The sequence below is a fragment of the Cavia porcellus genome, unplaced genomic scaffold (assembly GCF_034190915.1).
Source record: "Cavia porcellus strain 051 isolate PalLab524CR breed Dunkin Hartley unplaced genomic scaffold, mCavPor4.1 scaffold_32, whole genome shotgun sequence".
NCBI lineage: Eukaryota > Metazoa > Chordata > Mammalia > Rodentia > Caviidae > Cavia > Cavia porcellus.
The window spans coordinates 30,211,258-30,227,005 of NW_026947515.1; the positions used below are offsets into that span (position 1 = coordinate 30,211,258).

At 47.2% G+C, this 15,748-nt stretch overlaps 1 long non-coding RNA gene across 2 annotated transcripts; it reads right to left on the reverse strand.

Annotated features, from left to right (window-relative positions):
• Positions 1-6,377: 6,377 nt before the first annotated feature.
• Positions 6,378-15,110, reverse strand: LOC134474426 (uncharacterized). 2 transcript variants are annotated; one of them, XR_010045299.1, is made up of 3 exons: positions 14,751-15,110; positions 10,430-10,533; positions 6,378-8,398 (listed from the first exon to the last, which is right to left on the reverse strand). It is a non-coding gene; the product is annotated as an uncharacterized LOC134474426 (long non-coding RNA). The 2 variants fall into 2 exon arrangements; XR_010045300.1 differs by having other exon boundaries at positions 6,378-8,384; positions 14,751-15,105.
• Positions 15,111-15,748: the final 638 nt, after the last annotated feature.

Consider the following 15,748-nt stretch of genomic DNA (forward strand, 5'->3'; position numbering starts at 1 on the left):
TGGATTTATTTCCCATCCTCTAGCACTCAAGCGCTGTACCAACAAATCTAGACTGGTTGCTTCCTCCTGCTCACTAGGCCCAATTAGCATACTGTCATCAGTGTAATGGACAAGTGTGATGTCACATGGGAGAGGAAAATGATCAGGATCCGTGAGAACTAAATTATGACACAGGGCTGGTGAGTTGATATACCCCTGAGGCGAGACAGTGGAGGTGTATTGCTGGCAAATGGTTTCTGATGATCCTTATGGATAGGTATGGAGAAGAAGGCATTTGCCAGATCCATAGCTCATACCAAGGACCAAGAGATGTGTTAATCTGTCCAAGCAAGGAAACCACATCTGGTACTGCAGCTACAGTCGGAGTCACCACCTGATTCAGTTTACAGTAATCCATGGTCATTCTCATACAACACAACACTATACATGCATACACACACACACACACACACACACACACAGAAAAAAGAAAAGAAAGAAATAGTCATGGGCCTGTGATGGTTCCTCAGGGTGCTGCCAAGTGGCTCTAGCAGTGTCCCTGTCTGCCAGGGACTCGTCACGCAGCATTAGGTCTGCTGGCCAAGTGCCCAGTCTTCTCTTGTTCTTGGCTTGAGAAGCTGTGGCACTGCACGGAGCGATAGGCACAGACATGGTGTGTACTCCCTGCACGACCTGAGCCCCATTGGTTCCTCTGTGGAGGAGACCAGAGGCGGGAGCAGGTCTTTCCCTTGGAAGGGATGTCCTAAGATATCACTGTCCTCAAGGTCTGTGGGCACTGTTTCCTGTCCTCTGGGACCTGTGGCTCTTCCCACGACTGCACCCGCAGCCCCAGGGCAGCCTGGCTCAGTGTCTGCAGAGTGAGAAGGTGCCGAGGCTCCTGGCCTTAGGTGTGGCACTGCAGAGCAGAAACGGCTGGGCTGGCGGTGCTGCTCATGTGGGTCCTTCTTCTGAGACCCCAGCTGTGGTGGGGCCACGACCTGGTTATTTCATGGATTCCCTGTCTTTACCAGGACCTGCCCACCTGCCTTCTGCACAGCAGAGAAGGGGGATCCAGCAGGAGCCGCCCTCCTGCCTAACTGTCCTGGACAGTGACATGAATCTTTGAAGCCATTCTAGGGTGTGGTTCTGCTTTATGCTTGGAGGAGGGGGAGCAGTTCTAGGATCTTCTGGGTGGCCTTTCCCACCACTGTGGCCCAGGCTCTGTGGGTCAAGGGGCCAAGATGGGACTCTTTCAGGAATACAGGTGTCTTCTCCAAGAACTGCTTCAACTGTGTTCTGGCCCTGCCTAAAACTGGGCAGGGGCCCCCGAGTGCTGAAAACCCAAGGTCCCAGCCTCCTGGGCCCCACTATGACTCCAGGAAGGAGCAGTCATTCTGGCAGGGGAAGAACTCACTAGGGTTCTGACTTCCTTACCTCCATTTTACCTGCTAAGTGACCGGCGCAGCCCCCCAATGAGACAGGAGACGCTCTTGTGGGCGACAGTTAACTGCTGCTTTATTTACATGGGCTCTGGTTTATATATTTGGCCGTGACCAATCACAGGCTGCCACGAGGAAGCAGGGCGGGAATGGGACGCAGGCTCTGGCTACTATATCCAGCTGTGGCCAATCAGGAGTTGCCACAGAGTTGGCACGGGGCGAATACGGAGTGAGCACGAGGTGCGCACGGGTTGGCTAATTTAGAGAGGGACGTAGTGCATTGCGGAAGCTGGCGTGGTCCTTAGTCCCGGGTGGGGTATGGTATGTTGAGCGCCTGCGCCCAACATCTCCCCCTTTCTTTATAACTGACGCAGGGTCTCCAGAGGTCGGTGCCCCTCGTGAGGCGTCATGCTGCGCAGTCATTACGGTACCTCACTACCCATTGGTGCTCTTTTGGAGGGGGCGGGAGTATTGTTTTATGAGCCCAACCCGCATGCTCATCGACTTGGAGACCAGGGTGTCTCCTGGCCAAGGACGACACCCCTTGCGATGCTTTGCTCCACACCTGCATCACAGCATGGCGAGCCATGCTGCCGGGCTTTGACCAGATTCCATGATCAGCAATGCTTGTTTGATACTTTGTCCCTATTCCTTTGTCTGCGAATCCGACAGAGCAGAAGTAGACTGCCGAATGCGCGGCAAATGTAGTCATGGTAGCCAGAGCCCCTATTCCTGCCCATTCCTTTATGAAAGCCAATTGGAGAGTTGGCCCGAGCTAGATCACAGGAATCGGTCTGGGTCCGTCATAACTGGAATCGGTACGAACTGGAGTACCTGCATAAGGACAGCTGAAAGTGTACTGTTATCCCAACATTGTAACATATAACAGGTCGCAGTGGAGCAATTTGGAAAAGTCATATTTGTGGTGTTTATGGTGGCCAGGGAGAATCCCCATAATATCTCCTGGGAGTATCCATCCAGGGGGTCACAAGCGGTAAACTGGAGGACCCTTGCCCAGATAGGGGTGCAGAAGGATCCCCGGGGCCTCCGAGCTGGCGTGCCCTTAATCGCGGCGGGCTCGACTTGGGCCCCCTGCAAGGGGTCAATCCAAGAGGAGAGGTTGGTAGTTTTTAGGGGAATGCATCCTGATAATGTAGAGGGACTGAAGCAAAGAGTGCTATTGAGGGAAAAGGAGGTGTTATAAAAGTTTGGTTGGCTGCAAGGACCGTACGAGATGCAAGAAGGAGGGGAAAAGGAGGCTACTAACCAGGGGAGTTGGCCAAGGTGCCATGGTTAATGGGAGTTGTGGGTGTACTTGCTTGGTCTGGCTTGTGAGGCTCCTGTTGGTTCCCCTGTTCTGTGGTTAACATTTCCTCTGGGTCGGGGTCTGGTGGTTTGCAGGGACGTATCAGGCGTTCCGGGACCCAGACAGGTTCGCTGCCTTCTTCCTGCGGGAAGACACAGACCGCCGCTCTCGCCCAACTAAGTACTGGGCTGGGGCCTCTCCACACTCCATGCAGGAGGTCTTTCCAGCGTACCCAACCATGTTTGGGTGCGACAGGGTTGGCATGTAGCTGTGCTGGCGTGGATCCTTGTGGGTTGATGTTTACAAAATTGTAAGTAAAGAGGGCGAGATTTAGTCTGGCCCTAGGTGTCATGCCCTGGGCAATACCCTCCTTTTGTTTAAACAGAATAGACTTGAGGGTTGGATATGGCCTAACTTTAATTGCTCTTGAATAACTTTGGATGCGGCTTCTGCTTTGTCTCTCTGCTTTGTCTCGTGGTAGGGGCCACTGATTTATCCAAATGGGGTCATTAGAGACCCATGTCAATTTGAGAGGGGCAGAAGCCGAGTCAGTGACCCCCACTAAAAACCCAAACCTTGCCTCTGAGCACGTGGTTGTGCCTGGATGGGGAAAGGCCTTCCTTGCAGGTCTTTGCCTAATCCTTTGCCTGGTTCATACTCTTGATTTTTAAGAATTCTCCTGGCTGTGTGAGAATATTCATTGCACAAGGTCAAGTCTAGGGCGGAAAGCACTTCTCTCCCCCATAGGGTAACTGGAAGCTGGAGAACATAGGGTATGAATTCTCCTGAGTGTCCCTCATTGTCTTCCCATTTAATTATCTGACTACTAATTTTAGGTGCATGAACTGATCCCAAGCCTTGCAGTGTTTGTTGTGCCGTCTGGGTAGGCCAGGTTAGTGGCCAGTCCTTTTCAGCTATAATAGAGCGGTCTGCTCCTGTGTCTAGCAGTCCGGATATTTTTCGCCCATCGAGTGACAACGTTAGCATGGGGCGCTCATCCAATCTAAGAACGAGGGCAGCAAAGGCTGGGTCTGATGATCCAAATCCTCTGTCTCCTCTAATACCAGACAATGATGGATAGTCCCCATGACGGCTGGATAATACTAGCATCTGAGCGATGCGGTCTCCTGCCCCTACGGCTACTGGGCCTTTAGGAGCCTGCATCATCACCTTTATTTTTCCTGTGTAATCAGAATCTACAACACCCGGTAAGACCTGTATTCCTTTCATGGAGAGGGATGATCAACCAATTATCAACCCTACTGTGCCTTCCGGTAAGGGGCCGGACATATCTGTCTCTATGGCCTGTATCCCCATTTTCGGGGTTAATACGAGTCCAGTGGTGGCACAGAGGTCAAGTCCCCCTGAACCCGGAGAGGCTCTCCTCGGTTCTGACCTGCCCATGTTGGCGTCATTGGCAGTGTCTGGTCTACTATATATTCTCTGGCTGGGTAGAAGCGGAGGCCCACCCCCCGGGGAGGCCCCCCAATCCCGTTTTTTGGCCTCTCTGGGTTACGGCCCTTACCCGTGAGGGGCAGCCCATTTACATCAAAGGTGGAGCGGCACTCCGCGGCGGAGTGATTTCCCTTTTTACATCTGGGGCACTTTCGGTCTTCAGGAGGGGGGGGTTGTTCTCTTCCGGGTCCCCAAGATGGGCAGTCTCTTTTTATGTGTCCCTGTCTGCCGCATTTGAAGCAGCCTTCTTTCGGGCGGGTGCCATTCTGTGGTGCCGCTCTGCCTCCCTGACCTTCTTTAGTTAGCTTCATTAACATGGCCGCCAAACCTGCGTTGGTTAATGGCCCCCCGATCTCCCGACAGAGTTTCATCCATGCCTCAAGGGGTCTATTTTTGTATGGACTAATGGCAGAGCGACATTTTTTAGTACATTGCTCAAAAATGAGCTGCTTAATGAGCAGCATGGCTGTCTCAGCGTCCCCAAAAATTCTCCCTGCCGCCTCCATCATGCGGGCCACAAAATCTGTAAAAGGCTCGCTCGGGCCCTGCAAAATTTTTGTCAAGTGGCCTGAGACTTCTCCCCTAGCCGAGACCCGTTTCCATGCTTGTATGGCTATTCTATTTATCTGTGCATACACCTCTTGTGGAAATATCAGCTGGTTATTGAGATACTGTCCTTGTCCTAATAACATATCCGCGTTCCAGGTGGCCTGATTGTTCCGGGCATTAGCTTGGGCCTGTTCTGTGGCAAGTTCAACATTCCAGGCTTTCCAATCAAGATATTGGCCCGGGCTGAGCACCGCCTTGCACAAACTGGCCCAATCAGCAGGTGTCATGGCGTTTCCTGCCAGGGCTTCTACTAGGGACAGGGTATACGCCCCGTTAACAACGTACATGGTCCTGGCCTCCTTAAGATGCTTTATCGCCTTTATATCTATAGGCAGGTGGGCTCTGTTTCCCTGAGCATCTACAGCAACCGGAAAATCCTGGAGAAAACGGCCCAGGCCTCCTGGGTCCTCTCTTTTGACTTGATGCCATAGGTCTTCCTGGAATGTCCCAGGGGACGTCTGGACCTGTTGCGGGCAGCTACATAGCTGATGGCAGGGTCTCGGGTAAGCATGATAATCTGGCGGGTCGGGAGGTAGAGCCGTAGGTCTTATACGGGGCGGCCCTGGGATCCCGTACTCGCTTTCATTGACCCATTTACTCTGAGAAATCCTGCGTTGCAGCTCATTTATGGCCTCAGAGTAGGGCCCTCTCGACTGCGTGTGTGTGACTTCCCCTCTTTTGGTGGTGTCTGCATCCGCCATTTTGTATACTTCTTCTTCCTCCCCCTCATTATCTGACGAGTCCTCTGTTTCTGGGTTGGGTGCGGCCGCCTCGCCTGCGACACTAGGCTCTTGAGATTGCTCGCGGGAGGATTCTGCCTGATGGTAACCAAGCGCCATGGCACCAGCCCTTATATGGTCACGACAAGAGGCGTCTGCGAGGCAGCTCCTCACTACTGCCCAAAGGGGTCTGACTCCTGGCTCCAGGAGGCCATTTTCTGCTGCAAAGTCAAGATCTCTCCCTAATTTATCCCAGCTGGGGATGGTAACGGACCCCGTGGGACCAAACCAAGGTGCTACCTTATCGACCTGATCGAGGAAGTTTTGAATTTGTTCTCGTTTCATTTGTAATCCCTTTTCTCTCAGTAAGTCGCCCAAAGCGACCGGCAGTGGCTGAGTAGCGGTGTTACCCATGTTAACCGGAATTTCAAGAGTTTCTTTTTATTTATTTATTTATTTTGTTTTGTTTTCCTTTTTCCTTTTTTTTTTTTTAACAGGGACAGCTTAGTCTCTGCGCCCCTTTACGGTGCCCCCAAAACCGGCCTCTTTATGGCCCCCGGAACTCTCTTTATGAGTTCCTTGACCCTTGCGAGGCATCCGCCCAAGGTTGCCCGATAGCCCCCGCCATCCGGCCCGGCAGCACCCACTGCCTGTTGCGTAGCACCTGCTACCAACGTTGAGCAGTTTAACCTGTCAGCCCCCGCCCGCAGAGTAGCCCCCGCTATCGGCGCTTGACGGTTTTACCTGTTAACGTCTCTGTTCCGTCCGAGAGAGAGGTTCATTCCCGTACTGTCGGAGAGAGGGTCTCAGCGCTCCCCGTACGGGCCACCAGTTGACCAGTGCAGCCCCCCAATGAGACAGGAGACGCTCTTGTGGGCGACAGTTAACTGCTGCTTTATTTACATGGGCTCTGGTTTATATATTTGGCCGTGACCAATCACAGGCTGCCACGAGGAAGCAGGGCGGGAATGGGACGCAGGCTCTGGCTACTATATCCAGCTGTGGCCAATCAGGAGTTGCCACAGAGTCGGCACGGGGCGAATACGGAGTGAGCACGAGGTGCGCACGGGTTGGCTAATTTAGAGAGGGACGTAGTGCATTGCGGAAGCTGGCGTGGTCCTTAGTCCCGGGTGGGGTATGGTATGTTGAGCGCCTGCGCCCAACAGCTAAGTCCCTTTTTCCAAATAAAGTCCATTCATGGGGTTCAGGGTTCTCTCTTGGGCATTGTGTGGTCTGTTCTTGGGCCCTTCATGTCATTGTGGTTGTCACACTGCTCTGTCACCACCATAGGAGGCTGCTGCTCAGTTAATAGACGTTGGCCCTGGCAAGGTGACAGGAGGTCAAGCTGGCTTTCAGCTTTGTGACTGGTCAGTGGAGAGCTGGCTTGGTCTGGACACTTCAGGCCACTGGACAGCAGATGGGGTGCACCATTCTGTCCTGGGGCTTCAGGGAAAGGCAGGGTACACCTTGGGGAGGGAAACGGCACAGGCTTGCACAGACACAGACTTGTACACCCACCCCGTGCGCGTGCACATGCACCCTGGCATATTGGAGATGGACCAGGGCCTGTGCCATGGGGGGGAGGAAGTAACACGAAACTTCCAGCCTCAAACTGGGAGCCAGGGAAGCTGCAGTGTGCACACGTGTGTGTCCCCTCCGGGACCATGGTAGGGGGCCTGGAGCTGTGCCTGGGCAAAGTCTTTCCAGAAGCCTCTGAATTTTGTTCTAAGGCCTTCCTCCTAAACCCTCTTGAGCCCAAAGGAGGGAGTTGTTTTTTTTTTTCAATTTTGTGAGACACGGTCTCACTGTGCAGTTCAGGCTAGATTTGGGCTCACTTTGTAGCCCAAGCTGATCTCAAACTTTCGAATGATCCTCCTGCCTCAGCCTCCCAAGTGCCCCACCACATCCAGCTCTGGAGGGAGGTTTTGTTAGCATTTCCTTCTTAAGTGAGGAGGAGAACCTTGACAAATCTACCTGAAACTGGACCCGAGGTACTGTAATCGCAAATATTGAGTACAGTTATCCAAATATTGTAATCCTTTTCCAGTTTTCCTCACAATCCAAAAAGTTCTATTTGTAATCCCATTGAGACATTATTGGAATCCCAGCAAGTTAATTCCAATCTACCACCATCAATGCAATGCAATCCATGGTGAGAGCAGAGACACCAAGACAGATTCCAAGTTAAGGGCAGCCAAGGGGCCCTAAACACAATCCCCATGAGGATGAGCAGACAAAGGCCTAGGCCTCTCCCAGAATTTATTATCTTGTGGAGAAGGGGGGTGGCACAGGGATGAGTGACAGTGAGGATGGTGGGAATTATGTGAGTAACTTGAGCTGACTGGCCAGGTGGGAGAAAGGCATCTCTGCAAAATGCAGTGAGACAGACATGCAAAATGATCAATCTACATAATTCAATTCAGGTAGCAACTGAATTGTTTTTGGAGGCTGTTGTTTCTGTTTCTGATATATAAATTTTTGTGCCCTGGGGACTCATAGCCTCTTTACCTGGAGGCTAATATCCAGTTGACATGCCTGGAGCTGACTGGCTCTGCCATCCAGCTGTGCCCACATCTTTTATAGAGAACACTACTCAAGGGAACAGGAGACTGTCTGATGGCTTTAGAGACTACATACCAGTACCTGGCTGGCCTTATTTGCAATGCTTAGAGTCAATTGAAGAGAGAAGGAAATACCATAGCCAGCTCTGTACAAATCAGTATAAGGAGATCAGTCTATAATCAAAGTAGCAGCAGTTGTTCTGCATTCAAGGGGAGTTGCTCCAGTTGTCTCCCACATCTCTCCCTTTCTTGTTTTGTAGCTCCTGCAGGGTTAGTCATGGTTGCATGGCCTCAAATCGTCTTCCAGCAGTGAATCCTATATGACAAGCTCTAATGAGAAAAATTATACAGAATAGAATTCACACACTAATTCTGATATAAAACGAAGTGAGCCCTTTAAAAGTCCATTTGTCGGGGGCTGGGGATTTAGCTCAGTGGCATAAGCACCTGCCTTGCAAGCAGGCAGTTGTGAGTTCGATCCCGGTCACCGATAAAAAGGAAAAAGACAAAAAAACAAACACACACACAAAAAAACAAGTGAGCCTTGAGATACACAAATGGAATCAATTGTTCTATAGCATCAGCAAACTTATCTTAATCCTTAATTTGGGTATCAAGGGTAGCTGTCCGTTGTGACATGGACAGCACTAGTCTGAAGAGAGTCTATAGCATAGTAATATTCTGATGGATTTTTCCTTATATATGCTTTTAGATTATTCCTCCAGGATGTAGGCTTTTGTTATATGGCAATGGGGTGGTACAAAAACATGTCACATTATAGTGACACTTTAAGCCTTGTCATAAGCTTTCAATCTGATCTCCTATCCATAGGACAAAAGTCTCTAGCATGCTCACTTGGGTTTGCAACTTTATATCCGTCTCTCTCTAAATCTTCCAGCTCTCATCAGCAGTTCTTGTCCAGTTATCTTTTTTTTTTTTTTTTGTCTTTTTCCTTTTTTTTGGTACCAGGGATCAAACTCATGACTGCCTGCTTACAAGGCAGGCACTTATGCCGCTGAGCTAAACCTCCAGCCCCTTGTCCAGTTATCTACAAAGCGAGCAGTTTGTATTGCATGTGTTAATGCTGTGGAGCCAATAGCTGTGCTGGCTATCAAAAAAACTAGGGAAGTAATCCGGGCAGTAATCAACCCAAGCATTCCCTTGGTTTGATTGTTAAATCTTTCAATCAAAATTTCTTCTACTAAGAGGGCAGTAGGTGAGTGATACCAAGGCTCCTTCAGATTGACTGGAAGCAAAACTCCAGGCATCCTGCTCATGATTAGTATTGTGGAGTCCTTAGAAAGAAACTCAGGTGTGATACAATGGGTTAGATAACAGTTAGTTCATGAGAACATACTTCATTGCCACTCTATCTTTCCTATCAACAGTCCACGAGAATCATAAACACATGTTTATTCTTACATGCCTCTGCCCTGCAATACTATTTTGACTCTTCCTCCACTGATTGCAGATGCCCAGTCTGCAGCAATCCTGTATGAAAAGGCAAGTGGCTTCCATAAAGTGTGCTGTATGGGTCCAGCCTTGTCGTTGATAATAAGTCTAGGAATAGGAGAATTGAGGCCTCTACCTGACCATGTAATATTAGACAAGGCTTCTGAGATTATTGCATTGTTGGGAGAGCCTGAAAAGGAAATCTCATGCCAACTTCAACCTTTTCCATCGGTAAACCTCTGAGGCACCAATCTATAAAAGAACAATTAAATTTGCATATAATCTGTCCATGGTATGGATCTCAGCAAGATTGCCAAGGGCCCCACTCACCTTCTTCTAAATGAGGGTCATGAGCTGCTGGAATACAGATAGGAATGTTAGGTTTACATTCTCTAACAAGGTTACCATCTGAGGGAATAGAAGTTAAGATCAATAAGACAAAGCGTTCTTTTTACAGTTGTATCTTCCAAGCCTGATTTACAGCAGACATATGTGGCTAGAATCTTGCTGTAGTGGGGTTACACATAAGGGAAGATATATGAAATGAGCTATAATATTTAGCTTAGTTTGTTCTTGTAGATGCGTGAAAATGTGAGGGCCTGGCAGAACAGTAAATGCAGGATTTTTGCTTTCCATAGAATGGAAAATTTCTGGTGACTTGTCCATCCAAGTTAAGGGTCTGAGCAGAGGTAGATTAGGTATGTAAGCCCGGAACTCCTCTCCCTGAGCCAAAGGAATACATGTTGTAGCTGTTAGGATAACAAGCACTGTAAGGAAAAACCTGTCAGGTGATTGAATCAAACCCTGGCTGTTAAGTAGATGGTGAGCCCCAGAACAGGCTGCTGCATGGCTTGGATGATCATGGGAGCTTCGTACGTGCCAAAGAATGTTACCTTGGTGTGCTCGTACCTTGCTCTTCCCGAAGATTAAAAGGTCCTCGGGATGGGCCTGAGTTGTTCCTCTTAGTCAGAGGGGAAGGCAAAGGACTGCTGTCGCACACTTGAAGTGATCCCCTGGGGAACACGAACTGTTAATTTCAAAATTTTATTAAAAAACAAAACTCCACAAACACTCGCTGTACTGGATCTGAGTGTCAAAGAATCCTGAGTAAATCCCTGCCCTCATGTTGTTCCCTGTCTTTCTGAGGAGTGGACTGGTTTCTAAGGCACTGAGTTTTCTCTAGTGTGGACATATTGGAAGATGGTGACACAGCAGCCTTTAGGAAGAGCTTGCATCTGCTGAGCCCTTCCCAGGACCGTGGGCAATGCTCTGTCAGGTTCGTTGCCTGAGGTCTTGAAGGGTCCTGCAGGTGGGTGAGATTCTGGCCACATAATGGCTCTCATGGTTGTAATGTCTGCTAGTAATCTGTGAAAATAGAAGAATATTCTTATCACTAATTGAAAAGTGATGCTAGGGGCTGGGGATTTAGCTCAACAGCATAAGCACCTGCCTTGCAAGCAGGTGGTCGTGAGTTCAATCCCCAGTACCGATAAAAAAAAAAAAAAAAAAAAAAAGAAAAGAAAAGTGATGCTGGACCATTGCAGACACCTGTTCGGAGATCATACCATGCTACAGTGTGCAAGGACTTCAGAGGATGGTCAGATTCTTGTCTCAGTGTATCACAGCTGGTAGCAAATCAGAATCAGGGATAGGGTTCAGAAAATTTAAAAGACATGTAGCAAAATCTAAATATTTTTGAGGCGATTCTGACCCCATATTCCCCCTTGTTTTTTTGGGTTTTTTTGTACCAGGTATCAAACTCACGACTTTGCGCTTGGCAGGCAGGCGCTTATGCTGCTGAGCTAAATCTCCAGCCCTCCCCCTTGTTTTTGTTTGATTAATTGATTTTCTAATTTAAAATGACTATGCTCAATTATTACTTGATCTTTGGGATTATAGGGTATCCTTGTAAAATGCTTCATATTCCAGTTACAAGAAAATACTGAAAATTTGCTAATATAAGTAGGACCAATATTAGATTTTATTGTTAATGACACCCTTAAGTTAGCAAAGGCTGCTACACAATGATGTATGATATGTTTAGTTTGTTTACCTGAATGACAGGTCGCGCGGAAGGTACCTATACAGGCACAAATACATTTAAGCTTGTTACAAGGGGATATATGCATATTATTTATGAGGATGTAAAACCTCTGTGATTATAACTCTGTCAAGGAACAAGCCCAGAAATACGTTTACAGGCAATAATTTGTCCAGCCTGTGTTATGGCGATTTTGAATGTCTTTAATAAATATTGAGAAATATAATGAAAAAACTTATGGGCTTATCTTGAATTATTAAAATTGGAAGTCAGATTTACCAGAACATCTGCATTATAATCACCAAATGACAATGAATTTGGGGGATTAAATAGGTTGTAATAGGACCACTACGGAATGGAGCAGTTTTAGTGAATATATCCCATAGCACTCTTAAAATTACTTGTAATAGTGTGGGCTTGAAGTGACCACATTGTTGTTGTTGTTGTTTATTTAACGAGGTTAATAAGATCTCCAACCTTTTTTGCATAGAAGTACCAAAGGCTTTTATTATACATCCAACTTTAGCTTTCTGTTGGGTAACTGAGGGCCCAGGCATGTCACCATGCCTGTCTGTGTATCATGGTTGACAGAAAGGAGCAGCAGTGACTGAGGGGAGCCCGAACCTAGCAAGGCTGGGGAGACGGGTCTAAGCAACCAAGTCTGTGTTCATAATTGGTTGTTTACTGCGGTGATATCAGTTCTCACATCCAGCAATGCAGTAAGGGCTTTGTCAATTAATTTATGAGTACTTGTATGAAGTGAAATACCCTGGGAAAAACAAAGTTTCTGTTTTAAAGGCTTGTTTTTAACAGGTTCATTTGCAATGGTAAGGACAGGAGAGTTAATCCCAATGAATGAATGTAAAGAGCCCCAGGTAAATCTAATTCTGCATGCTAATCGTTCAATGGACCAGCGAAACTAGGGGCACAGATTGTTGCTAGTCTGATTAGGACTGGAAAAAACTAGCTTAATTGGTTTTGAATTACTAGAGAATTATTGGAGATACTTTGGGCACATGGTTTGTTCTTCTGCAAGATTGTGCCATTCTTATGAAATCTGGAGTTACAGTGCTTCTTCCAGGGAAACCCTTTCATACAACACAGACACAGACTGGACGCAGTCTGGGTAGTTGAAGGGGCTGGCGCCCTTAGAGATGCTCCGTAGTGTTGGCCATACTACCTTCTCCTTTGCCACAATTAAAGCACTTAACCACATTTAATGTATCAGTAAGATGCTGAGGTGCAGCCTGTGCTATGAGTGCTGAAGTGTGGCTGGGGACACAACGTTCTGGCATGTTTGAATATAAGTGGATAAATCTCTAGTGCACAGGACTGATGCTAAGGCTCTTTTGCAGTCTTCATTAGCACTGTCATACGCTAACTGATGATGTATAATTTTAGCGGCCTCCTCATGAGAGACTTGTCTATGTATTGTTTTCTGTAGTCTAGCTATAAACTAAAATTTGGGTAAAGGATTTATTAGGTGTACCATCTTCTAGGACAGAAATCCATGCACGATGTAATAGTTCTTTGTGTTGCAGAAAGGAAGAGGCAGGGAACACACTTGAATTTTTATGTCAGTGATTGTCCCACGCCAAACAGCATTTCTTATGTTATGGCCTGAATGTTTATCTTTACTGTCCTGATTATTCTGTGTTTGCTTTGAAATCAGTGTCCTTAATTGTAATTCAAAATGTAGAAACTGTGCGGGTGAAAGACATGTGCGGGCCAGGTGGGTCACATCGCCTGGCACCATCTGAAAACCTTAATTATATTGTCTAAACAACCCAGGGTGTAAGGAGTCTGAACCCCATTATTGAGGACACTCTGTCTGAGTTCTTTGAGGAGTAGGAAATTAAAAGCAGTGTGTGTTCCACATTTTCTTTTCTTTTTTTTTTTTTTGTCTTTTTCTTTTTTTATCGGTACTGGGCCGCTGAGCTAACTCCCCAGCCCCCAGGGTTCTACATTTTCTTGTGGGATTATCCAGATCATTATCCTCAGTTACTGGGAAATACATAGCCTAAGCACAGATCATGTCACGGTACCTGAGCGGGGACGAGGGAGGTGTGCCGTGCTGTGTCTGTGGTGTGGGAGGGGGTGAAGCCGTAGGAACCACAGTATCAGCTTCTGAGTCCGGTGTGGCGAGTGAAGTCCCGTGTGTAAATACACTGAAAAGATTCTGTATTTCCTTAGGAATATCTTTGTGAATATCTTGCAACAGTGAGTTTGGGGATCAAACTCACCACCTCTCGCTTGCCAAGCAGGTACTTAGGCCACTAAGCTAAATCCCCAGGCCCTGCATTTTTTAAATAGATGCCATTGTCTCTACCAACTCATTTGGAGGCACGTTACCGTGGTGATCTGAAATATTTGATCTTGTTACTTTAGGGCTCTTTTTTGCCTTAGCCATTAGGTTGTCTTTTGTAATGGAACTTGGATGATGGCCTGTGTCTCTTATTAAGTTAATCTGTAAGGACCTGAGAGCTACTTTTACTAAATTAAAGGACTTATAGTTTCAGGGTGGAGTTGTTTATTTTTGTTTTTTATGGTTTCATGAAGGGTTTTATCTATGTTATGTCAAACACTCGTATCAAGTGTACCAGCTTTGGGGAAGGAAGGGTAGAACAGTATTAGCGTTTTCTGTCGCATAGAGAAGCAGGATATAAGAAAAAGTAAAAGTGACCTTTTTATTTAAAGGACGTGGAGAGAAGCACAACCAGCCATGGTTTGGCTTTTCCCCTGACCAGATACACCGTCAGTCAGGTATTTGTGACCTCTGACCGGACATGGTGCTTGGGGTGGGCACTGATGATGCTTGAGGAACTGATTGGAATTTTCTTCAGGTACAGTGGGAAAGGAAGGAGGAAGCTGTAATCGGGGAAGAAGGAGGAAGTGGCCGTCAGAGTAAGCATCTCCAATTTGGCCTTCCACCATGTTGAACTACCGCCATAATGTCCTGTAATTTATTCTAGGGCAAAACTCTTTCACACAGCTCTTTGTTGGAGCAGCCTAAAAACTTTTTTAGGTGGTACAGCAACATTTGCATCTTTCAATAACTTTATAAGCAATAAACTGAAGTCTTTCTCTTCTGTAAATAATGAATATTTTGGGCCCATAGTTACCCTTGGCAATTAGAGTATAATTACTACTTGCATCTGAGCAATGTAATTAGGAAAATGCTCTGCTTACCTTAAAATTTGTCCTGCAAGGCCCAGTGGGTTGTCTCCTAGATGATGGTTGATTCTTGCAGTGTGAAGGTGTGTGTTCTGGCCACATTGAGCGCCAAATATTGTAATTCCAAATATTGAGTACAGTTATCCAAGGTATCATAATCCCTTTTCTAGTCTTCCTTGAATCCAGAAAGTTCTGTTTGTAATCCCATTGAGATGTTATTGGAATCCCAGCAAGTTAATTCCAATTTACCACTCCAATGCAATCTATGGCGAGAGTAGAGATACCAAGACATATTCCAAGTTAAGGGCAGCCAAGGGGTACTAACCCCGATCCCAGTGAGGATGTGCAGACAAAGGCCCTGACCCTAGGCCTCTCCCAGAATTTATTATCTTGTGGAGAAGGGAGGTGGCTCAGGGATGAGTGACAGTGAGGATGGTGGTGATATAGGGGAATGAAATTTCTGACCTACTATATGTCGGGTACAAGTTCATGTTCTCCAAAACTAAAAAATGAATTTTAGGAACAACGGAGGTTAAGAGTGGAATATGTTTATTGAGAGAAAAAAAGCTTCTGTTTGAGAGAGACAGAAGGGGTCCCGAGCAGGTTGCCAGACTCTCTCCTAGGGACTTTTATAGACTAAAATCATGAGGTTAGATGTGTCAAAGGTGGGGGAAAATGGGAATTTGCTAGGTGGGCCTAAGGCGGGACAGAACTGTGGTCAACCAATAAGATTAATTGCTCAGGTAAAATTGATTAAATTAGGAACAAATGGAGTAAGTCACATAGTAAGGGGGCATGCTTAACAGCAGTGACCCTTCCTGTAGGGGTGGGATGCTGACTTCTGGCTTCCTCAGGGTGATAGAGGGCTATTTGGACAGTGGATCCTTAGCATGTGGTTGTATTTGCTTTGCCTTTTGTCTTGAGATCTGGCCTACAGTAGGAGGTGATTGTCTCTTCCAAGGCTGTAAGGTATCTGAACTTCTGCACAGACTCCTTTGAGGGCTCATATTTCT